Source organism: Macaca mulatta, chromosome 13 (assembly GCF_049350105.2).
Source record: "Macaca mulatta isolate MMU2019108-1 chromosome 13, T2T-MMU8v2.0, whole genome shotgun sequence".
Taxonomy (NCBI): domain Eukaryota; kingdom Metazoa; phylum Chordata; class Mammalia; order Primates; family Cercopithecidae; genus Macaca; species Macaca mulatta.
In genome coordinates this window covers 114,987,126-115,010,567 of record NC_133418.1, presented here as the reverse complement: position 1 = coordinate 115,010,567, position 23,442 = coordinate 114,987,126, and the positions used below count along the sequence as shown (strand labels likewise).

At 52.1% G+C, this 23,442-nt stretch overlaps 1 long non-coding RNA gene across 6 annotated transcripts in view; it reads right to left on the bottom strand.

Annotated features, from left to right (window-relative positions):
• Positions 1-8,687: 8,687 nt before the first annotated feature.
• LOC106992837 (uncharacterized) overlaps positions 8,688-23,442 on the bottom strand; it is a 38,125-nt gene continuing 23,370 nt past the window's right edge. The window contains exons 4-7 of one of the 6 annotated variants that reach the window (XR_013403060.1): positions 16,984-17,248; positions 16,309-16,372; positions 14,687-14,891; positions 8,688-9,048 (exon numbers count right to left, since the gene is read on the bottom strand). This is a non-coding gene — a long non-coding RNA (uncharacterized LOC106992837). Of the gene's footprint in view, positions 9,049-14,686; positions 14,892-16,308; positions 16,373-16,983; positions 17,249-20,369; positions 22,147-23,442 lie in introns of those variants that run through there. The other 5 variants (XR_013403062.1, XR_013403061.1, XR_003721884.2 and 2 more) reach the window with 5 other exon arrangements.

Here is a 23,442-nt window from a genome sequence, read left to right as displayed (position 1 = left end):
CTGAGCATCCAGCCGCTCCCTCCAATCGTTGGGGAAGGGAGACTGGGACCTGCTCAGCAGTCGTCTCTGGTGGAGAGGGACACATATAGCAGGGGCTAGAACCAGTGACCCTCACCAAAGCCAGGCCGGGCCCGGCTCTGCCAGGGAGCTGAGGATGAGGGCTCCAGTCCCAGCACTGCCACTTGCTAGTTGAGGTTTCTTAACCTCTCTGACCTTCTACATATTGTGGTTAATAATGACCGCCATGCTGCCTTCACAGAGGGTTTTCAAGATGCAAAAGGGGGAACAAACATAAAAACGCTTAGCAAAACAATGCAAGGCTTTTACATGGAAATTACAAAACCTCATTGAAAGAAATTAAAGAACTAAATAAATGGAAAGACACCCTATGTCTGTGGTTTGCAAGATTTAACACGGGGAAGATTTTTAATTGTTCCTATTATTAATACTACCCAAATTGATGTACAGATTCAATGAAACATTAGGTTTAAACAAATTCTTTTGGTCAGAGAACCAGAAGGCTTTCAGACAGCAACTAGAGCACATGTGTCTCTAAATTGTGTCTTATAATTGAGGGTGTGTCACACTTTAAGTGTCACAGAGCCTCTTCAGCTGGGGTCCTCTCATGAGGTCAAGGGGTACGCCCTCCCAGAGCCCATGCTCCTCCCCGCATTTCCAGGGCCTTCTTGAACTTCTTTCCAGGGTCTGCCCTCCTGAGGCTGACCTGGTTTGCACAGGGCAGCTGTTCGTGGGACAAGGGGGTGTGGACGATGGCAGGCTGGGACACCGCACGTATGCATGAATGTGTGCATATTTGGGGTACAGAGCAGAAGGGGGCAGATGGGGCTGGTCCACCCCACACCATCGCGTTGTAGTGCCGAACTCCCAGGAGTCCAAAAATACTCAATTTAAAGCTGGCCTTCTAGATCCTTGTGAAGGCATATTTATAAGAGGCTGGAGTACATTTTATTTAATAGTTTGTCAGCTATATGACTTTTAAATATTTAGACTCAGAGTAGGTGGGCCTCCAATTCTACCTGTGCCTCAGTGCCTAGAAGTATTAGGGTAAAGTCTGCAAAGTACCCAATTCTCTAAAAACACCCAGCTCAGGCATTGGTACAAGCAGCCCCCTTTCTAGAAGGCCCTCCCCCACGTCTGCCTGGCTGATCTGGTTCTTCCCTCAAGTTTCAGCCCAGATTCTCACTCTCCTGAGCAGACAGGCCCCCATGGCCTTTGTTCCTTCCCTCCCAGCACTCTCTGGCCAGCTTGTGCGGTTGCATGAAGACCTACTAACAGCAGGAGCTGGGGACTCCTTGAAGACTCTGACCTTGGCCGACTCCCCCAAGAATTCTCAGACCCTGGCATGCATGCCAGCACAAGTGTTGCCCAGGGCAGGTTCGGTGGACACATCTACAGTTCATTCGCCCACTTTAGTCCATTTGCTTAAGATACCCTTCCCTGGCAATCTGTAAGGGGCACACATACTGCCTGGGGCTCTCAAACTGCAGATTCCAGTTCTGTAGTTCTGGGAGGGGCCTAAGATTTCTGCGGTTCTAACCAGCTCCCAGGTGAGGCCAATGCTGCCGGCTCAGGGACCACACTTTGCGTAGTGAGGCTTTAGAGCTCATTATCTTCCAGAAAGACAAATGCAACACAGGTGTTGCCTGTAGCCAATCCTTCAGCAAATGCTATGGATGCTGCGACTCTGAAATCGGGCTGCACCTGTGCAGCAGTCCCGTGAGAGAGTCTATTAATAAGTAGCAAAGTGGACTCCTCACTGAGGAGGGCAATTCAGGGACTTAGGAAGTCAGGGATGCCCAGAAGGTACACAAGGGGGCTGGGAATCCAGGCTGCCACCTCTGGGCCCAGAGGCCCGGGTGCCAGGCTCAACACAATTGCTGCTCGCCCAGTGACCTCGCGTGAGACACCTCCTCTCTCTGGGCCTCTGCACCTCGCGGGTACTATCTGCCATGAGAGTGAGATGGGAAACTCTTCCAAAGAAAGGAGGGCTGAACGCTGGTGAGCTGGCATTAGTGGCAAGAGCAGGTGTGATCAGCTCTGACCACGAGCCAAACACCATTCTGCCCACTTTCTCTGTATCCTTGTCTTTAACCCTCAGGGCGACCCCCAGAGGTGGGAACTGTTCTTATTACCTTTTCACCAGGAGAAAACTGAAGCCCAGAGAACACAATTGCTGTTAAGACCCCAGGCCGTCTGGCTCCCAGCCCTCTACTGAACCCTCTTGTCACTCTGCCTCTCCAGCCGGAAGCTGTGGAACCGTAATAGGTTCATTGCCTGACATGGGCAGGAAGTCAACACGCGAGATGCTGCATTGCAACAGAGACAGGTTTAATCAGTGTAGGGCCACCAAGTGAGGAGATGGGAGGAAACCCCCAATCCATCATCTGCCCAAGCAGTTCGGGGCTCGAATTTTTAAGGGTTTTGAAGTGGGTCAAAGTGTGGAGGTTCTTGATTGGTGGAAGAGTGCAGTTACAGGACAGGGAGATGAAGAAACAGTACTCTCACGTGGATTCCGTTCCTCTGTGGGGGTCTTCAGGCTGGTTAGCATCGGCTATTCTGATGGAATTCAGGATCTGCTTAAGCAACTCTTAAACAAAATTCCTATGATTCTAAGGTCAGAGATCCTATCAATTGGAACCATGGGGATGTGAACTGTCCGTACCTAGGGCTACGTGACTTTAGGTTACAAGGAAGTAGGTCAAAGCACAGCCCGATGAACGCTTAATTATAGCTACATGACTGTCCACAATTCTTGTTAACCCTGTGAGAATGGCTTCAGCTGGGGCTGCACTAGGTTAAAGAGAGAAGAAGGGTGGGGACCTCAGCCCTTCCTTCCTGCCCAGACCACAGCCTGCAAACCTCCTCGGGTCCCCTCTGTCCAGGGCTCTGGCTGCAGACAGATCAGAAAGGACCCGGGGTCTGTCCCACCCCAGCCAGGCAGCCTAGAGCCCTCAGAGCAGATGCTGCCCAAATGTTCCTGGACGTGGTGGGACCTTCTGCTAGGCAGGCTCTTACTCATAGATTTGGGGGCTGCTTGTTTTAAAACACCCTGTTAGGTTTAAAACAACCTGAGCTTCCCCCAGCCAGGTCCCTATCTCATTGTGTTGTCTGTTTGCTTGTCTGTCTTGTCCTCTAAACTTTGCACTCTCAGAAACGGCGCGGTGTTCCCTCCTCCCTAGGTCTCCAGCTCAGCGTCCGGCACACAGTGGGTACTGAACTGACTTGCTCCTAGTTTCCCCTTTAGAAGTGCTGGGATGCAGTGACAACGCGCTTCCGGATTTTGCCACCAGAGGGCAGGCGCGCACAGCAGCCGAGTGTGAGCAGCGCGGAAGAGAGCAGGTGGGGCTGGGAGGGTCCCTGGACATCCAGCAGGCAGGGCAGGGAAGGGCCAGGCGCAGAGGGTAAATGAGGACAGGGCCTTAGGGGAGTCTCTTCAATTCTCGTGCCGATTCCAGAGACTCCTTTTCTCTTCCTTCCCCTCCATTCCCCTGCCATCTCTTTTCCACTCCCTCCCTCCCCTTCAATGTTGACCAGGGTCCAGTTTTGACTTTGTGTGACTCTGGGCCAGAAATCTCTGCTAAGTTGTAGTTTCCTCATCTGTAAAATGAGGAAGTAGTGCTAATACCCAATTCGGTGCATTTCCCTATCTTTCCTTCCTCGGGCTTTGGGACCCTTTGTAGGGCCACGTTTCTCAGCTCTCCGTGGGGAGCTCCAAGACTGTGACCCAGGCAAAGCCAGGGGCCCTTTGGAGTGAGCTGCCTCCTCCTTAAGTCTCCTCTGCCCCCCGCCTGGGAGAGGACACCTGCAGGCCCGGCCCGGTGGGGCTGAGTGGGGCTGGCAGGGTGGATGGGCTGGGAGCTGTGACAGCCATGCTGGGTACACGCAGGACATCAGCTGGGCCTGTTCCACTCAAGCATAAATGAGCAGGCAGGCATGAATGAATGAATGAATGAGAATGAGAGAAACTCTGGCTTCAGAGTACTTGTAGCAAAGGGATTTTCATACCCACTGCCAGTGGAACCCGGAAACCTCCTAAGCCTCTTGGAGCTCAGCTCGAGTGGAGTCCACTGAGGGCTTGTCCTCTTTTTGAAGCCTCGTGTCCCTTTTGGACTCCTCACCGGCAGAGGCCTGAGAGGACCCTTGGTCTAAGCTTTCTGGGGGTGAGGGGAGGAGTCTGCTAACTGGGAGGGTTTACCCAACGTCATGTATTTATTCCTCATCAAACAAACACAACCTAGCCACCCCTCCGGGACTGTGCTGTGTCTGGGCTGTGAGCATCCCGAGGGACTGTGCAGCGGGAGGGGGTGGAGGAGCCGGAGTGCTCTGAGGGGAGCCGGGGAAGGCCTCTCCGAGGAGGGGGCTTTTGAGCAGGAGGCCTGTGCTTTGAGCAGAGATCCCACAGAGGGTCCCAGGTCAGCTGGACCGGCACTTCGGAGAAGTCACTGACCAAGGAATCAGAGGCAGGGGGCCTCATGAGCTGAGCCAGTCCCGGCCCTAGGGAATGAGGGCAAAGCGGCAGCCTGTGGTCGGACAGCAGTGCTGGGTCCAGGGGCTTCTAGCTCCCACGCCCACTCACAGCGCACTGTCTCCAGGGGAAGGGTTTCTGGGCGGGCCCAGGAAATGGGGATGTGTCATCGAGTGGGTGCTCAGTCCCCAGCAGAGCTCACGGCTGACAGCCAGGCCCAGTCTCTCCTGTCACTGGATCCCACCTGCAGGGACTTGCCCGGAGCTGACCTAAATTTCCTGGCCACTCTGTCGACACCTCCAGGGCGGGGCAAGGCATGGCTTCGCAGAAGCCCAAACAGAATTCGTGACCAACAGCGCAGAGACTCAACCACCACCTGGCCTGGGGAGCCCAGCTCCACCTGGGGCTCAAAGGGCTGCTGCGGTGGCTTCCTGGGCCCTGCCTGACCCTGACCTCTCCCGGAAGCTGGCCTCGCAGTGGGTGGGGGCAGACGGCACCGGGGAGGATTTAGAAACATGGCGGGCGTGGGGATCCAGGGCAGGGGGCACCGTGTGTGTTCCAGGCTCGCTTCCTCTTTGTGAGTCTTCCAGTTTGCTTTTCAGGGAAGTAGACTCATTTCAGACCCAGGAGAAACAGTGGGCTTCGGCAGGGCCGCCCCGGGCCCACCTCCCGGAGTCTCGCTCCCTGCTCCATCCAGGCTCCCGGCTCTCCGGCTGCTCTGGGGAAATCAGAGCCTCCCATCTTGGCAGCAGCGCCCACCCCCAACCTCCGCACACTCAGTTCTCTTGCCACACAGCCTAGAAAATTCTCCCTCTGGCTTGGGGCTCCATTTGCTGAGCCAAGATGAGGTATGAATCACAGGGTTGCGAACTGCCTGAGGCTGTCTGGAACCTGCAGACCTCAGAGCCTGCAGAACTGCAGCCCCTTCCCCCACCGCGTCCCTGGGCCCTGTCGTCGCTGGCTTCTCAGCTCTTCTCTCACTGAGCCTGCCGTAGTTAAAACAGTTCCAACCTCGAGGCAGGTCAGGTCTTGGGAGCCCAGACGGCTCCTGGGCACAGGGGTTTGTCGGCCTGATCAGAATAAGCAAATAGTATTCTTTTTAGATTCTTTTTTCTTGGATTACAAACTCACAATTAAGTCTTTCTAGGCTGGGCGCGGTGACTCATGCCTGTAATCCCAGCACTTTGGGAGGCCAAGGCGGGCGGATCACTTGGGGTCAGGAGTTGGAAAGCAGCCTGGCCAACATAGTGAAACCCTGTCTCACTGAAAATACAAAAATTAGCTGGGCATGCCTCTAATCCCAGCTACTCGGGAGGCTGAGGCAGGAGAATTACATGAATCCAGGAGGCAGAGGTTGCAGTGAGCCGAGATCACACCACTGCACTCCAGGCTGGGTGACAGAGCGACTTCGTCTCAAAAAAAAAAAAAAAAAAAAAAAGCTTTCTAAATAATTCTGGACTCCCAAATGCCCCCCAAACAGATCCAGGGCGACTCCAGTTTGAGCCCTGTTGAGAGAACAGGGAGTTGGTGTGGGATCAGCCTGGGGCTGGCTGTGCAGCATTTGAGGGGCCACCTTCTCTGAGCCAGCTATCTGAGGAGCTGCCTTCTCTGAGCCTTGGTTCTGAATCCAAGGCTCCTCATGCTCTGGCATCCTTGCCTCTGATTTCTCGGAAATGCCCCGGGCCCTGTGGCTGGTCAGACGCTGGGCTCCAGGCAAGGCTCGTGGCTGAGTCCAGAGGGGCTGTGGGCCCGCCTCTTGGCATTGGTAGGTCAGCAGCCCAGGAAAGCTCCGTGTTGCCCATCAAGGAGGGGACAGGGGTCTGGGCAGCACAGGGTGCTGTCCCTAGGAGGAATGCCAGCCACCTCCTCTAGGGCCCTGGGAGAGAAATCCTGAGAGCCCAGTACTTCCTCCTCCATAGCCCACCTGAAACCTGGCCTCAGTTCTTCTCCTGAAGCTAGGAAAGGGTGCTGCCTTAGTTTCTTACAAGAGGATTGGGAAAAAGAAATGTGAGAGCTGGAGAAACGGCTCCAGGGACCAAGCCCAGAGCTTTCTCTGCACACACAGCCACTGTAGACATTTGGACCGGAAGGTCTTCAGCGCACACTTGGCTGATTGCTCCACATAAGAGGGCGGGCCCACGTTCAAGGTGCACTGTCAGGGACACCTGGGCTTCTTGGCTCCCAGCCAGACGTTGGGCAACAGCTCCAATACCTGTGTGCCTCAGCATCCACATCTGCCGGTGCTCTCGGAGAATTAGGCCATGGAATCAACACCTAAGCATCCAGGCAGAGGTGGGAGAGTCACTTGAGAAGCAGGGCTGGCCACAATGGCTACCTGCCTCCCTTTCCTCTTCCTAACAGTATCCCAGGGTGCAAAATTGGAATGACCTCTTCCACACAGGAGAACATCTGGTGGGACCAGCATTCAAGGCCCTCCGTCCCCACCTGCCCACTGCCCCTGCCGCCCTCTTGCAGGTAAGGGACAGGCTCCTGCACAGCCTGGTCAGTCACTGCTCCCTTCTGCAGTCTGGCTCTTGAAAAGAGGGACAAAGAAACTGGCTGGGGTGCCTCACTCCTCTTGAGGGGCTAAGAGATAGCTGCCTGCCCTGATTGCTGGGCTCTGAGTCAGAGGTGGTGATTCCTGCTCCAAAGCCTCTGGAAATGTCCTGGGTGTTGGCCATGCCCAAGCCTGAGTTCCACCCTCCTCTGAACTTGGTTTCTGTTATTATTTGAATTATGTTCCGTTATGGTTTTTTTTTTTTTTTTTTTTTTTTTTTTTTTTTTTTTGAGATGGAGTTTCGCTCTTTTTGTCCAGGCTGGAGTGCAATGGCGTGATCTCAGCTCACTGCAAACTCTGCCTCCTGGGTTCAAGTGATTCTTCTGCCTCAGCCTTCTGAGTACCTGGGATTACAGGTGCGCACCACCACACCCAGCTAATTTTTTTTTTTTTTTTAGACGGAGTTTCGCTCTTGTCATCCAGGCTGGAGTGCAATGGTGCGATCTCGGCTCACTGCAACCTCCACCTCCCGAGTTCAAGCAATTCTCCTGTCTCAGCCTCCCAAGTAGCTGGGATGACAGGCGCCTGCCACTATGCCCAGATACTTTTTGTATTTTTAGTAGAGACAGAGTTTCACCATATTGGCCCGGCTGGTCCCGAACTCCTGATCTCTGATGATCTGCCTGCCTTGGTCTCCCAAAGTGCAGGGTTACAGGTGTGAACCACCACACCTGGGCCCGTTATGGTTTAATTTGTCTTGCTGTGCTCTGAATGTTTATGTCCCCCCAAAATTAATATGTTGAAATCTTATCCTCCAATGTGATGGTATTAGGGGGTGGGGCCTTCAGGAGGTGATTAGGTCAAGAGGGTGGAGCCCTTGTGAATGGGGTTAGTGCCCTTATCAAAGAGGGCCAAGGGAGCTCCTCCATGCCCCCTTCCGCTAAGTGTGGACACAGGTAGAAGGTGCCACGTATGAGCCAGAAAGCAGACCCTCACCAGCCATATCCGCCAGCACCTTGTTCTTGGACTTCCCAGCCTCCGGAACTGCAAGAAATAATTGTCTGCTATTTATAAGCTACTCAATTTATGATGTCTTATTATAGCAGCCTGAACAAACTAAGATGGTTCCCTCGAAACTCATATGTGGAAGTTCTAACCCCAGTACCTCAGAATGTGACCTTGTTTAGAACTAGGATCATTGCAGATGTAATTAGTTAACAGTAAGTGGGCTCCTGATCCAATATGGCCGGTGTTCTTATAGAAAGGGGAAATGTGGACACACGCACATATACAGGGAAAATGCCACATAAAGGTGAAGATTGCCGTCTGCAAGCCAAGGAGAGGGGGCCTGGAACAGACCCTTCCCTCAGAGCCCTTGGAAGGAACCAACCCTGTTGACACCTTGATTTCAGACTTCCAGCCTCCAGGACTTAAATTGGAGAGGAAATAGATAAATCGAAGAAGGAATTCTTGAAACTGCAACACAGAAGTCCTGCCTGAGTTTCCAACCTGCCATCCTGTGGAGTTTGGACTCAAGCTGCAACATCAGCTCGCCTGAATGTTCAGCCTGCTGGCCAAATTTCAGACTTGCCAGCCCCCACAATTGTGTGAGATCATTGTTAAAGTTGGTCTCTCTCTCTGCCTCAGTCTCTGTTTCTCTTGAGAACCCTAGTACAATCTCCCACATATCCTTCCAATAAATTATTTTTTGCTTAAGTTCATTTAAGTTTTATTGGTTTGCAATTAAAAAAAACCCCGATATGACAGAATGAGAGATTCTTCTATTTTAATTGAACTTATTAACACAGCTTTTAAAAATGCTAATCAGAACAGCCAAGTGCTTATTTAAGCTTGGAAATAGAAAAAGGAGACCCACGAGGCTGGAGCTGGCAAGCTCCCTCCCACACAGAGCAAGGAGCTCGGTCAGCAACACTTCACACATCTGTCCAGTTGGCAGAGCCCCTCTGTCCAGGAGTATCAGCTACACCGGTCTGACGCCATTGAATATCCCAGTGGCCCAATTCCCAGGTTCCGATTCCAAGTTTACCAAGCAAACTTCTGCTTCCTAGAAAGAAAAATGCTCTGGTCACGCCTATGCAAAAAGTCAGTTATTCTAACATTCACGCCTCAGCATAAATTGTCTACGTTACTCACAAACGCTTATTCTGTGTGGGCCTCTCCCAAGAGACAGATTCATCTTGGCAAGCTGACAATTCTGGTTCTGAGCCTGAAAGACTCTGAGCACCTGGAGGCTGTGTTGGGTAAACCTTTTTTTTTTTTTTGAGACGGAGTCTCGCTGTGTCGCCCAGGCTGGAGTGCAGTGGCCGGATCTCAGCTCACTGCAAGCTCTGCCTCCCGGGTTTTTACGCCATTCTCCTGCCTCAGCCTCCCGAGTAGCCGGGACTACAGGCGCCCGCCACCTCGCCCGGCTAGTTTTTTGTATTTTTTAGTAGAGACGGGGTTTCACCGTGTTAGCCAGGATGGTCTCGAACTCCTGACCTCGTGATCCGCCCGTCTCGGCCTCCCAAAGTGCTGGGATTACAGGCTTGAGCCACCGCGCCCGGCCAGGTAAACCTTTTAAGGTTCAGAGTGCTGAGCCCTGCAGCAGCCTTTCTGGGAGGGAGCGTGCCATCCGTTCCCCGCTGGGCATAGCCCCTCCCTGACCTGCCTGTGTTGGCCCCAAGCTGGGCGCTCCTTCCCACCATAGGCTATGGTTAAGAATGGCCACGCAATTAGGCGGGCGCGGTGGTGGGCGCCGGTAATCCCAGCTACTCTGGAGGCTGAGGCAGAAGAATCACTTGAATTCGGGAGGTGGAGGTTGCAGTGAGCTGAGATCGCACTACTGCGCTCCAGCCTGAGCGACAGAGTGAGACCCTGTCTCAAAAATAAAATAAAAATAAAGAACGGGGCATGATATGTTTGAATGGCTCCCCTCCGACATTCAGGTGTGGCCAATGTGATGGCTTGAAGAGCATGGCCTCTAACAGGTGATTAGGCCAAAAGGGTCTCTCCCTTGTTAATGAGATCAATCAAGGCCCTAGTAGAAGTGACTTCACATGGCCTCTGGCTCATTTGCCTCCCAGCCTCCCACTCTCCACCAAATGAGGACACAGTGCTCCTCCACTCTGGAGGGTGCAGCCCTCTCTGGATGACTGAGCCTACTGGAGCCTTGATTTTGGACTTCCCAACCCCCAGCACTGTGAGAAGTAAATTTCTCTTCTTTATAAGTCACCCAGCATCAGGTATTCTAAATGGCAGCATGAAACAGACTAAGGCCATGATGTTGCCCTTGAGTGCTTTGTAAAGGGTAAAGCATCATCCAGGCACGGGCTGTGCCTTCACCCCCGTGGGGCAGTCACAGGTGAATTTTTATTTTTAATTTTTTTTTTTTTAGACAGAGTCTTGCCCTGTTGCCCAGGCTGGAGACTAATGGCACGATCTCGGCTCACTGCAACCTCCACCTCCTCGATTCGAGCGATTCTCCTGCCTCAGCCTCCCGAGTAGCTGGGATTACAGGCACGTGCTACCACACCCAGCTAACTTTTTGTATCTTTAGCAGAAACAGGGTTTCACCATGTTGGCCAGGCTGGTCTCAAACTCCTGACCTTGTGATCAGCCCATCTCGGGCTCCAAAGTGCTGAGATTACAGGCATGAGCCACTGCACCCGGCCCAGAGATGATATTAATGGAAGTCTGAATACATCAGCTCTCCTCCTCTGAGAGCCTCCCACAAGTGGCAGAGCCCCCTTGTCTCTGAGCTTCCCCAGGAAAGGCTACCATGTTATTACTCCATTTACCATTGAGTGGCTTCCTTCAGAGTGACACTCAAGTCCTTGCAGTGTCTGTCTTCGTTTTTCTCCCATTCTGTGACTCTGCCCACAGGCCTTGCCTCCCCACAGGCCTCAGTGCTAATGGCCCACCTTGACCTGGTGCCATGATGGAAGGCCCAGGACAAACCAGCTCTGCTTGAAAGCAGAGTTCACCCTCAGCCCCAATCACAGGAGGTGCTGCTTCTAAACACCTGCTCACTGGCCTTCCCTGACCACCAGGTCCTGCACACCTCCCTCTCCTATCTTCTCTGCCTCCCAGCATTTAGCTCCTGGGCTGCTGGCTCTTCACAGTTTACCATCTCCCTCAGCCTCCTTAGGGCCCACCCACCTCGGACACCTGCTGGCGCTGCAGTCAAGTTCTTGCCTTTGAGGCCAGCCTGGACTGGTCACCCTGCCCTTGTCAAAGCCCCAGCCTCTGTGCACTCCACTCTGGACAGCCTGACACACCCACTTCTGAGGTGAGCCTGGCAGAGACCTGGAGCCTCTGCCCTCCACCTTGACTTATTCTCCCAAGCCCTGTCTCTGCGTGAGTCAGAACCCAACTCCAGTCCTGCCTCTGACCCCGGAGCTGACCTCAGTCCTAGGCAGGCAGATGGGAAAACAGAAAGAGCATTGGTTTCAGTGGAGATGGCAGACTGGCTTATGTGTTTATTACCTATGGTTTCCCAAGCCCTGCAGGAGGACAGGGCACAGAGACGAGGAGACAAGAGCGGGTGAGAGTTCACCCACTCTGCAAGACGGGAAACCAAGGGAACCACGGCAGCCCATTCAGCAGCACATGGTCAGGGCCAGCTTTGCCCTGCAGAACCACTGAGATTCCCAAAGCACCTGCAGCAGAGGGGACCCCAGAAGCCTGGCATGGAAAAGAGAGGTGTGGTGGCAAGTCTTTAAGAGAGAGCCCATCCCTCGGTCGGCATCCCATTCCATGCAGCAGGAAGGCTGTTCTGTCCCCACCCTATGGGAGGCCATCTGTAGTCTCTAGCGAAACTGAACCCAAAAGGCTTTAGGCATGGTGACAGGCTCAGAAATGGGATAAAGTCAGCGTGGGAGTAAGCCGAAGTCTCCACATCCACTGGAAGGCCCTCGGCGCCTGCCTCAGCTTTGCCCCCTGGAGTAGACGCTGTCCAGGCTCCACCCAGATGGCCTTGGATCCCTGGACTCTCTTGGGGTGCCCGTCCCTCAGCGTCTGCCTCTGGGGCTTCCCACGGCTTGCCCCTCAGCTCACCCTGGAAACTGGCTGTGGGCCCTGCATCCACTTGGCCTGCACTAGCTCCACCCCCCAGGGTGGTCCTCAGACAATGACTGGGGGTTGTGCCGCCTTCGTTATCCATCTAGAAGCTTCCATTTGAGCAACCTACCTGGAGCGAGTGCAGTGCTGTCACTGCAGCTTGTATCTCACCATGCTGGTGTGGCTGCCTTCTCCCCACTAGTTTAAGAGCTGTGGCCACCAAGGCCATTGTCCCTGCCCCCACATCCCTACCTCTTTATAAATGTCGTTTCCTTTTCTAAGAAGTTCACCTTCTTTTTAAAACTTTGGTTGTTTACAACTGCAGCCAGAGCCTAGCACCAGGTTATCTGTGCCCCCTGCCCCAGCAAAGCCGTCTCCACCCCTTCTGGTGCTGGGGACTCTTCTCATCTCCTCCCTCCGCATGTCCAGAGGGCACTTCTTCTTCGCTCTGCCTATTCTGGAAAGCCCAGAGTGGATGCCCCTGTGCCTTCCTTTGCCCCAGCCTGGGCTCCCCAGCAAGAGGGGCCTAGAGACAAGCTGGTGGTGCTTGGCCAAGCAGCTGTTCCGGAAACGGGTGTCAGGTGCACAGATAGGTGGATGTCTGGAGATACATCTGAGGTTCTGTGAGAGCCACATCTTGTGCTCAGTGCCCTCACAGCCATTGCCCAGGTCAGGGCTGAGGTGGCACAGTCACTAAGGTCGCTCTGATGGCAAACCTCCCCAGGGCCACCCAAGGGACCACTAGGGTCCCTCTCTCCACGTGGGCCAGCTCCGTGTACTCCTCTCCCCCCATAGCCCCTTCCTTCTCCTCTACTCTCACTCATAAGGGACGGCTCAGCCCCCTTTTGGGGTTTTGGTTGTGAGGACGGAGTGACTGGGGGAGTGGCAGCTCCATGCAAGGGGACCCACATCTATTTCTGGCCTGGCACTGCCACCCCTCACTGCTGCCTCCAGTACAACCTCCTCCCCATACAGATAATTGCATTTCAAAGCACAAGTTTCCAATCACACAGCAACCTTCTAGACAGCCAGTGGTGCTACTGAAAAGCCTTGGAGCCCAGGAGGAAGGCTCTAGCTCTCCCCACCCACCCGGAACTCTCTGGGCCTCGGTTCCTGCATGCCCAGTGCTGGACACAGCCGCTGCATGAAGGGGTCCTTGGGAGTGGCCATGGGTATTCATGGTGCTACGTCTGCTTGCCATGAAGAGATGCCATGATCTTGCAGGGACCTTCCTGGATGTGGACAACCAACCCCAGGCTTGGCATGCCAGGGTATCTCCTTTTCTGCAGCCCTCTCATCACCCTGTGTCCACTTCAACATCACCTCTTTCCCTTCGGTGTGACCCTGGGCAATTCCGGGTGTCCTTGGGGCCTCGGTTTCTCCTCTGGAACATGGAGGATGTAGTAGTGAGGACACCAAGACGCCCTGAGACACTGTTTACACCCCGCACAGGCCTGGCCACCGTGGGGGTCTCTGTTCTGCCGGTGCTGGAGGGCAATGGGTAGGCTTCCCTAGGACACAGGCAGAGTGAGTGATGCAGCCCCCCTGTCCCCCACCGGGAAGACACCCAGGTCGAGCAGGTTCGGGCGCCCGGCAAGACAGCGGGAGAGTTTCAGGCCTGTGGCCCTCCAGTTTCCTCCTGGCCTTTCTCACCGACACAGCACTGGCTGATTCCAGGAGACCCCTCTGCCCTTCGTGCTGAGACCCTCTCCCAGACAGGGACTGAAAGGCCGAGATTGACGAGAGACCACTGGGTGCAGCCCGCAGCCCTGCTCCACTTCAGCCTGGCTGTGTGATGCTGGCCAAGAAACTCAACCTGTGAGCGAGAAAACAGGCAAACCCTGCCAGGCCCTTCCCGCTGAGAGGATGCGCTCTCGTGTCTGTGATGAGCCCACACGGTGCAGAGCACAGAGATGCCCCGACAGAGTGGCCGACGTGCCCTCCCCCTCAGAGAGGGCCGAGCTGAATGCCTAAAGCCTCCCAAGCAGACCTGGGATTCACTCTCGTCCAACCAACCTGGGTGTTAGGCGCCCTAATTGTCTCTTTCCTCTGCCTTGAGAACCCTTGGAATCTGTGGGTGAAAACCAGCGGGCCTCACATAGCCCCCAAGCGGGACGCACCCAGCCCCCAAGCGGGACGCACCCAGCCTCTGGAGCAAACAGAGATACAGGCTGCCTGGGCCCAGCCCAGCTAAGGGAGATGGGACTCGCTGCCCTGACCCCTTGGGCAGGGGCTAGGGGGTCTCGGGTGTCCCAATACGATGTTCCTGAGTCATGGCCTGGATTACCCCAGGGGGTGGGCTTGGAACATGCACAGGACACGGTGCAGCAACCAGGCAGGTGCTTGCAGCTGGCAACAGGTGTCCTGGCTTCACCCAGCCCGGGAGGGGGGTCACAGGGCGTGGCCAGGTGACAGGCGAAACTCTGAGCAGACAGGTGGGGCTGATGGGCGGGTGTGTGCTTACACCCGCTTGCACTCTCAGTCTCTGTCTCTCTCGCGCACACACGCACACGCTGCACACCCACACAAGCAAACACACACGCAAACACACAGACATGCACCCAAGAACATGCATGCACGCTGTGGACAGGGCGGTTTCCGCAGCCTTCCCTTGTTCTCCAAGTGTTCTCTAGGACCCAGGTCACCTGCTGTGGCCACTGCTTCTCCCTGTATGAGCTTCTGATGGGCAGTGACCGTCTCCTGGCACAGGTGCCCAGTAAGGTCTGCAGTAAGGATGGGTGGATGGGTGAAAAGATGATGTGGGGGTGGATGAAGGCAGTCATGGGTGCCCCTCTCCTTAGTCCTCATGATTTCATTTAGATGGGCTCATAGCAGTGGCTGGAAACAACTCTGTTAACAACAACAACAAAAAAACCCACTTAAATGACCTTTAAAATAACTTCCAAATAACAAGCAGAACTAAAATGTAAAAGTGCTTCCTTCCCTTCTGCATGGAAGCACCGAAGGGCATTTCTGACACGGGCGTGTGGGTAGACAGACAGCACTTGAGTATGGTTGGCCTGAGTGGGTTTACGTTACCACTCCGTGGGAAACTGTCCAACTGTGTTTTTATTTCAGAATTCCCATCCCTGCTTTTCACAACAGGCATACAAATCTCTCTCCCAGGCTAGGGGGTGGTCACAATACTCTCTCTCTCCCCCCCGTTTTCTCATCTCCCTCATCATGCACTTAAGGTAAAAAACAAAACAGGCGGGGCGCGGTGGCTCACGCCTGTAATCCCAGCACTTTGGGAGGCCAAGGCGGGCAAATCACAAGGTCAGGAGACCATCCTGGCCAACATGATGAAACCCCGTCTCTACTAAAAATACAAAAATTAGCTGTGCGTGGTGGCGGGCGCCTGTAATCCCAGCTACTCGGGAGGCTGAGGCAGGAGAATCGCTTGAACCGAGAAGACGGGGGTTGCAGTGAGCTGAGATTGTGCCACTGCATTCCAGCCTCGGCGACAGAGCAAGACTCCGTCAAAAAATAATAAATAAATAAATAAATACCTAAACTGACCAAGAAGCCGAAAAAGAACTGAATTCTCACCTGGACCTCTCTACTATACCTATGAGGTATGACTTTAGCAGATTAACCCCTCAGTTTCCTCTTCTGTTAACTATGCATACCTCCCTGGGTTGTTCTGTTTGTGTTTGTTTGTTTGTTTTTATGAGATGGGGTCTCAGTCTGTTGCAGTGGTCTCCGCTGGGGTTTCACTGTGTTGACCAAGCTGCTCTGGAACTCCTGACCTCAGGTGATCCGCCCGCCTCAGCCTCCCAAAGTGCTAGGATTACAGGCCTGGCCTCCCTAATCCCATCCTGTCCAGGCTCTGCTAAGAGGCAGCCAGGGAGGCTCACGGGTGAATGTGCGGCTATGAGCAGGTGTTGTGCATGCAGACAGCCCTGCTTGGTGACGCTGAGCATTTTAACAGGAGCCCTTGGCAATCAATCTCTTAGTCAAGGGAGTGACCCCTAGTGACATTTCAAGCTTTGGGGGTGACCAAATCTGGAAGTCTTCTGAAGTCCCTGAAATCAGAGAAATGGGATCATTCTAATAACCAGAAAAATCAGCTTCCTTTGACCCTAGGCGTCTTCTCGGGTCCCCAAGGACCTCTCCTGCTTAATGCACATGACATCATGTTGACCCTCTGGCCCAGGGTTAGCCTTCAGCTCTGCCCCACCCTGGATCCCTACTGTAGCTGGAAGGTGGCAACCATTTGAACCTGGGGCAAGGGACCATTTCTCCCCAGCAAGATGAAGTCACTTACTCAAGCCTTTGTGACAAGTCTGCATCAGAGCCAGCCCAGAGCTGCATCTCTTCCAGCGCTAAGACTGATGAGATAGAGAGATATTTGCCTTCAGAAAAGGAAGCCTTTTTGTTAATGACTTGCCATAATAGTTTCAGGGAGAGGAGCAGAGGAGCTCAGTCCAGTATGATTGGCATTTGGTGAAACCTAGTGGCGCAAGTGTTCTGACTGGGATGTAACTAACACTCAGCCATCTAACCCCTCTCATGTAATCCAGAGGCAATGCACCATCTCGAGTCTCCCTCTGTCTTCAACACCCCACCTACCTCGCGTCAATATGGAAATACCTTCATTAAGGATAATTACCGAAGGAACAAGTGCCCTGAAGAGTACAACCATGAGGATAACATGCAAAAAGGAAAGCTTAAAACTCTCTATGAAAATTTACTAAGCTAAGGCAACAGAACCTTCTAACGGGTCCAGGTGCGGGCACCATGAGGTCTGTATGAGGAAGTCTGGTGACCCCTAAAAAGGGCAGCTGTGGAAGAGGCTCAGGCAGGAATGGCGGATCCACTCTCAGCCTTGCCCAGGAATCCGTTTTCATCTTGTCCCTTCTCATGAAGCTGTCTGTTGCCAGGCTGGCTGTGGTGTTGCCTTATCCACACAGGAAGCTCACTTTTTGAGAAGGCAACTGACCTCCTGAGCCACGTGATGTCAGACGCAGCAGGGACTTCTGTTTTTCAGTGTCAACCGCCTGGGAGCCAAAGCTGTTTCCACAACCACAAGAACCGGTTGAGATATTTAACTTGGATCTCCGGGCATTGCACACATCTGCGTTCCAGCAAGTGACCTCCATGCATGGAGGCAGCAGAGAGGGAGGGAGTCGGCTCCAGGAACCACAAAGCTCAGCACATTGACCACGACACAGCCAGCTAATGACTCTAACGCCAAGAAGGGAACTCTAGAAGGGAGGAGATCATGGTTTATGACTCTCTGTGTCCTCCACACAGACAGCAAAGCACCAACAAAGCCTAAAAAACAAAAACACCAAAGAGGCCGGGCGTGTAATACCAGCACTTTGGGAGGCCAAGGCTAACATGGTGAAACCCTGTCTCTACTAAAAATACCAAAAAAAATGAGCCAGGCGTGGTGGCACCTGTAGTCCCAGCTACTTGGGAGGTTGAGGCAGGAGAATGGCATGAATCCGGGAGGCGGAGCTTGCAGTGAGCCAAGATCGAGCCACTGCACTCCAGCCTGGGTGACAGAGTGAGACTCTGTCTCACAAAAAAAAAAAAAAAAAGAAAGAAAGAAAGAAAAGAAAAATATAACATTGATGAATTACAACTCCTTAACATACTCTGTATCCTGTGAGAGAAGTTAGTATTCTCCCATTCTCACCGATGAAAATCAGAGGCAGGAGGAGGCCCGGAGGTTTAACCACCCTGGAATGTTTTTGTGTATGTGTATGTGTATGTGTGTGAGACAGAGTCTCACTCTGTCACTCGGCTCACTGCAACCTCTGCCTCCTGGGTTCAAGCAATTCTCCTGCCTCAGCCTCTCAAGTACCTGGGATTACAGGCATATGCCACCATACCTGGCTAATTTTTTTTTTTTTTTTTTTTTTTTTTGCATTTTTAGTAGAGATGGGGTTTCACCATGTTGGCCAGGCTGGTCTCCAACTCCTGACCTCAAGTGATGTACTTACCTCGGCCGCCCAAAGTGCTGGGATTACAGGCCTGAGTCACCGTGCCTGGCCAGATGTTTCTTAAGGACAGCTTGCTGATGTCCAATCTGCAGGGGCCTACAGTCCCGCACACTAGTCTGGACTATTCCGAAAATCCACCAGGCACTTTCTGGCCTGCAGATCTTGCCCGTGGACTCCCTCTCCCCGGCATTTCTTTTCCTTTTCTCCCCCAGTACAGTCCTGGTCCTGATCATTGTTTATAGGTTTTTATTTTTATTTTTGAAACGGGGTCTCACTCTGTTGCCCAGGCTGCAATGCAGTGGCGCAGTCACAACTCACTGTACCTCCTGGACTCAAGCAATCCTCCCACCTCAGCCTCCCAAGTAGCTAGGACTACAGGCAAACGTCGTCGTGCCTGGCTAATTTTTAAATGTTTTATGTAGCTGGGGATCTCACTAGGTTGCCCAGGCTGGTCTTGAACTCCTGACCTGAAGTGATTCTCTTGCCTCGGCCTCCCAAAGTGCTGGGATTATAAGCATGAGCCACTGTGCCTGGCCTATGTATGGTCTTTTTAAGGGCACCTTCTCAAGAACCTTCTGTAATTCCTCTGGTCAGAGTTAAAAAAAATGATAGCCAAGCATGGTGGTTCACGCCTGTAATCCCAGCACTTTGGGAGGCCGAGGTAGGCAGATCACCTGAGGTCAGGAGTTCGAGACCAGCCTGGCCAACATGGTGAAACCCCATCTCTACTAAAAAATCAAAAAAATTAGCCAGGCATAGTGGTGGGTGCCTGTAATCCCAGCTACTCAGGAGGCTGAGAAAGGAGAATTGCTTGAACCTGGGAGGCAGAGGTTGCAGTGAGGCGAGATTGTGCCATTACACTCTAGCCTGGGCAACAAGATCAAAACTCCGTCTCAAAAAAAAAAAAAAAAAAAAAGATTGGCAGTGTCTACTAAATTGAATATCTGCATACCCTATGAGCCAGCAAGTCCAATTCTAGGTTTATAGCCAACAGAAATGCATGCAGATATGCCAAGAAACAAGTACAGTACTCAGCAGCCATTGCTCTTCCCATATGTCCATCAACAAGAGAATGGATAAATATATGTTTATAAAATGGAGTGCTATATGACCAGGAAGGGAAGCAAACTATTAATACCACTATGCACAATGACATGAACCTGGAGTCCAAGAAACCAGACCCGAGTGTGTATAAACTGTGACGACATTTATATAAAGTTCAAATGCAAACAAAACTAATGTATGGTAGTCAGGAGACTGGCTACCTTCGGCAGGTAAGGACTGGATGATGATAATATTATAATGTGCTGTTACTTAACATGGGTAGTGATTTACATGATGCATTCACTTTGTTAAAGTTTAACAAGTTATATACTTATGACTTGTGCACTTTTTTTATTTTTATTTTTATTTTTATTTTTATTTTTTTTTTTCGAGAGAGTCTGGCTCTGTCGCCCAGGCTGGAGTGCAGTGGTGCTATCTCGGCTCACTGCAAGCTCCGCCTCCGGGGTTTACGCCATTCTCCTGCCTCAGCCTCCCGAGTAGCTGGGACTACAGGCGCCCACCACATCGCCCGGCTAGTTTTTTATATTTTTTTTGAGTAGAGATGGGGTTTCAACGTGTTAGCCAGGATGGTCTCGATCTCCTGACCTCGTGATCCGCCCATCTCGGCCTCCCAAAGTGCTGGGATTACAGGCTTGAGCCACCTCGCCCGGCCGACTTGTGCACTTTTTGTATATGATTTGTACACTTTGACTTTTTTAGCTAGAAAGTAAGGTGTGAGTGTGCTTTCTTCACAAACCCTCTTCTCCCAGCTGCTTGCAGATGATGATGAGACCATAGGGGATGGTGGAGCAAAAGGCTGGGAGAACTTCAATCCTTGAGTCACTCGGTGGAGGAAAGCTGCCCATACCCAGGAATAGCCACCTTGACCAAGACCTGGCAAGTAGTAGACTTCTATCTACTATGTGTGTTTAAGCTAGAAAAAAAAAGGAAGGAAAGGAAAGGAAAGGAAGGGAAAGGAAGGGAAAGGAAGGGAAAGGAAGGGAAAGGAAGGGAAAGGAAGGGAAAGGAAAGGAAAGGAAAGGAAAGGAAAGGAAAGGAAAGGAAAGGAAAGGAAAGGAAAGGAAAGGAAAGGAAAGGAGGGAAAGAGACAGTGCTTAATATTTCAATAACAATGATTAGGAAAAGAAGAACATTAGGGTTTTGTTGTTACAAAGGTGGCAAACTCGCACTGACTTTCTGCCTCCATTACCCTAAAGCAACCCTAGTGAATTAAGAAGGCAGCTGAAAAAGGAATAAGAGCTCTATAAATTGTTATGGAATTATTTTCAGAATATGTTAGTAGGTAGAAAAAGTAAAATCCACATGTGGTACATTACTTTTTGTGTAAGAAAGAGAAATACACAAATCTGTTTATTTTTCAAAAACACAAGAAAGGTAAACTAGACACTAATGAAATTAATTAGTTTACAGAGGTGGGAAGGAATGGAGTAGAAGAGAAAAGGGGAAAGAAGGATATTTCTCTCACTATACCTTTTTTGCATAGTTTCAACAAACTTTTGTAACATTGTTAACATGTTACATATTCAATAAATAAAATTCAGTCAGATGGTATGGGGAGGGGTGATCCCTAAAACAGAGTAAAACCAAAACAAAGAAACTGAACTAAACATCAACCATAGGGGAAAAAAGAAAGCATCCCCTGCATCTGTGTTTATCTTCACATGGCATTTTCCTGTGTGTTTCTATGTCCAAATTGCATGCCCCCCACCCCTGATTTTTTTTTTTTTTTAAAGAGACAAGGTCTCACTCTGGCACCCAGGCTGGAGTGCAGTGGTGTGATTATAGCTCACTGCAGCCTCGATCTCCTGGGTTCAAGCTGTCTACCTGCCTTAGCCTCCCAAGTGTGAGAAATATTGAAAAGGGCTTCCTGGAGGTGGGGAAAGAGGATGTTTGCCTTTCAGGACCCGAGGCCCCTAGGTGGTTCCTGCCTTCAGAGAACTCCCTGCTCGGAGTCCCTGTTCCACAGGAACCATCCTGGGAGCTGCCATACTCGGCAATGTGTCATCCGTTGGGTGGCTGGGGCACAGAGCCAGGGAATTGAGTGATGTCAGAACCAGGCTTGACCATACCTCGGTGGAGCCATGGGTCCCCAGGCCTCCTCTGCAGCAACGCTGGGCCCACTAAAGATCCCAGGGTCCCTCCAGCGTTCTCGGCTCAAGCGTTTGGCATTCATGGTGAGGAGACATTAATGCTCTGCTGGTATGTGCGGATCTGGGGTTGTATATGCTTCTAGAACACAGGCCTGTGGGTTCCCAAGGGCCTGCTTGACACAGGGCCAACCTGGAGCCTGCTCTTCACACAGGGTTTGGTCTCAGGGAGACCCACAAACCCACACAGGAGCCCTGGATATCAACCTGCCAGGTGTCAGCAGCCATCGTGGGCCTCTCTTCTCCCTTCATACACCAGGAACCAACCCAGCGAGATTAAAGGACTTGCCCAAGGTCATGCAGAGGAGAGCCGGTTGGTGCCAAGTGGTTAGGAGAGAAAGGGTGAGATCATGAGAGCAAACCTAAGAGGGCTGCTACCGACTCCCAGGATGAAATCACAGATGAAGTCACAGAACAGGAATGCTGGCTTTGGGAGAGACCGCCCTGCTCCTTCAGGAAGCTGGGGGTGGAGGTGGGGGTGGGGAGCAGGTGCAGGGGAAGGGCTAAGAGCTCAGACTCTGGACTTAGAAGGATCCGATTAATGATTCCAGATCCCAGTGGCTTCATGAATATGGTTGAGTTACACAACTTCTCTGTCTCTTGGTTTTCTCCTTAGTAAAACAGCCCATGCCCCGTGGAGGTGCCGTAAAGACCGAATGACTCTGCAGACAGTGTTAAGCACGATGCCAGGCACCTTAGAGGTGCACAGTAAATACGGTTCATGGCATTTCAGGGAGAGGCCGGGCCAGTTGCTGCCACCCCGCCCGATGACTATGTCTGAGGTGGGATCTGGAAACCTCTCTGAGCCTCCATCTCCCCCACTGTCCCCTCGGGGTGGGGGAGCCCACTCTATAAGGAGACGATGCGTGTGGAAGCACCTTGGAAAGTGCGCATGGGCCGGGACCTAGGGCAGTGGCCCTCCTTATCCATGGATTCAACGAACTGCAGATGGAAAACATTTGAAAAAGATGTTTGAAAATAAAAAAATAACAATTTATTAACTTTTCTCTTTTTTTTTTTTGAGATGGAGTTTCGCTCTTGTTGCCTAGGTTGGAGTGCAATGGTGCGATCTTGGCTCAGTGCAACCCCTGCCTCCCGGGTTCAAGGGATTCTCCTGCCTCAGCCTCCCGAGTAGCTGGGATTACAGGTGCCCCACCACCACGCCCGGCTAATTTTTTGTATTTTTAGTAGAGACAGGGTTTCACCATGTTGGCCATGCTGGTCTCAAACTCCTGACTTCAGGTAATCCACCTGCCTCAGCCTCCCAAAGGGCTAGGATTGCAGGTGTGAGCCACCGCACAATTTAACAATTAAAAAAAATATATAAATGGCTGAGCGCGGTGGCTCAGGCCTGTAATCCCAGCTTTTTGGGAGGCCGAGGTGGGCGGATCACTTGAGGCCAAGAGGATAGCACGAGACCAGCCTGGCCAACATGGCAAAACCCCATCTCTATTTAAAATACAAAAAATTAGCCAGAAGTGGGGCATGTGCCCATAATCCCAGCTGTTTGGGGTGAGGTCCAAGAATCGCTTGAACCCAGGAGGCAGAGGTTGCAGTGAGCCGAGATCAAGCCAATGCAATCCTGCCTGGGTGACAGAAGGAGACTCTATCTCAAAACGAACAAACAACCCAAAAAGACATGGATACAGGATAACAGCAATTTACACAGCGCTTACATTGTACTAGGTATCCTAAGTCATCTTGAGAAGATTTAAAGTATACAGAAGACATGAGTAGGTTGTATGCAAATGCTACACCATTTCCTATTGGTGACTTGAGCATCCTTGGATGTTGGTATCCACAGAAGGTCCTGGGACCAATCCCCCGTGGACAGTGAGGAATGACTTTTCGGTGATTACTCCTATCGGTGATCTGGTTCTAAGTACAGACCTGGGTGGCTGTGATTTGTACGTTTGTCCCTTCTGAAACTCATGTTGAAACTTAATCCCCATTGTTAACGTATTAAGAGGTGGGGCCTTTAAGAGGTGATTGAGTGAGGGATCCGCCCTCCTGAGTGGGTGAAAGGATTAATGGATTATCCCGGGAGTGGGTTGGTTACCTGGAGAGCGAGCTCTCTCGTGCGTCCTTGCCCTGTGATGCCTCCTGCTGTGTTAGGAGGCAGCACGAGGCCCTCACCAGCAGCCCATCTGTCTGACTTTAATCTGAGAAGTCAATTCTAGCCCAAGGCAGCCCATGTCTGCACTGAGCCCCCACCCCAACTCCTTCAAAGAGTCCCAT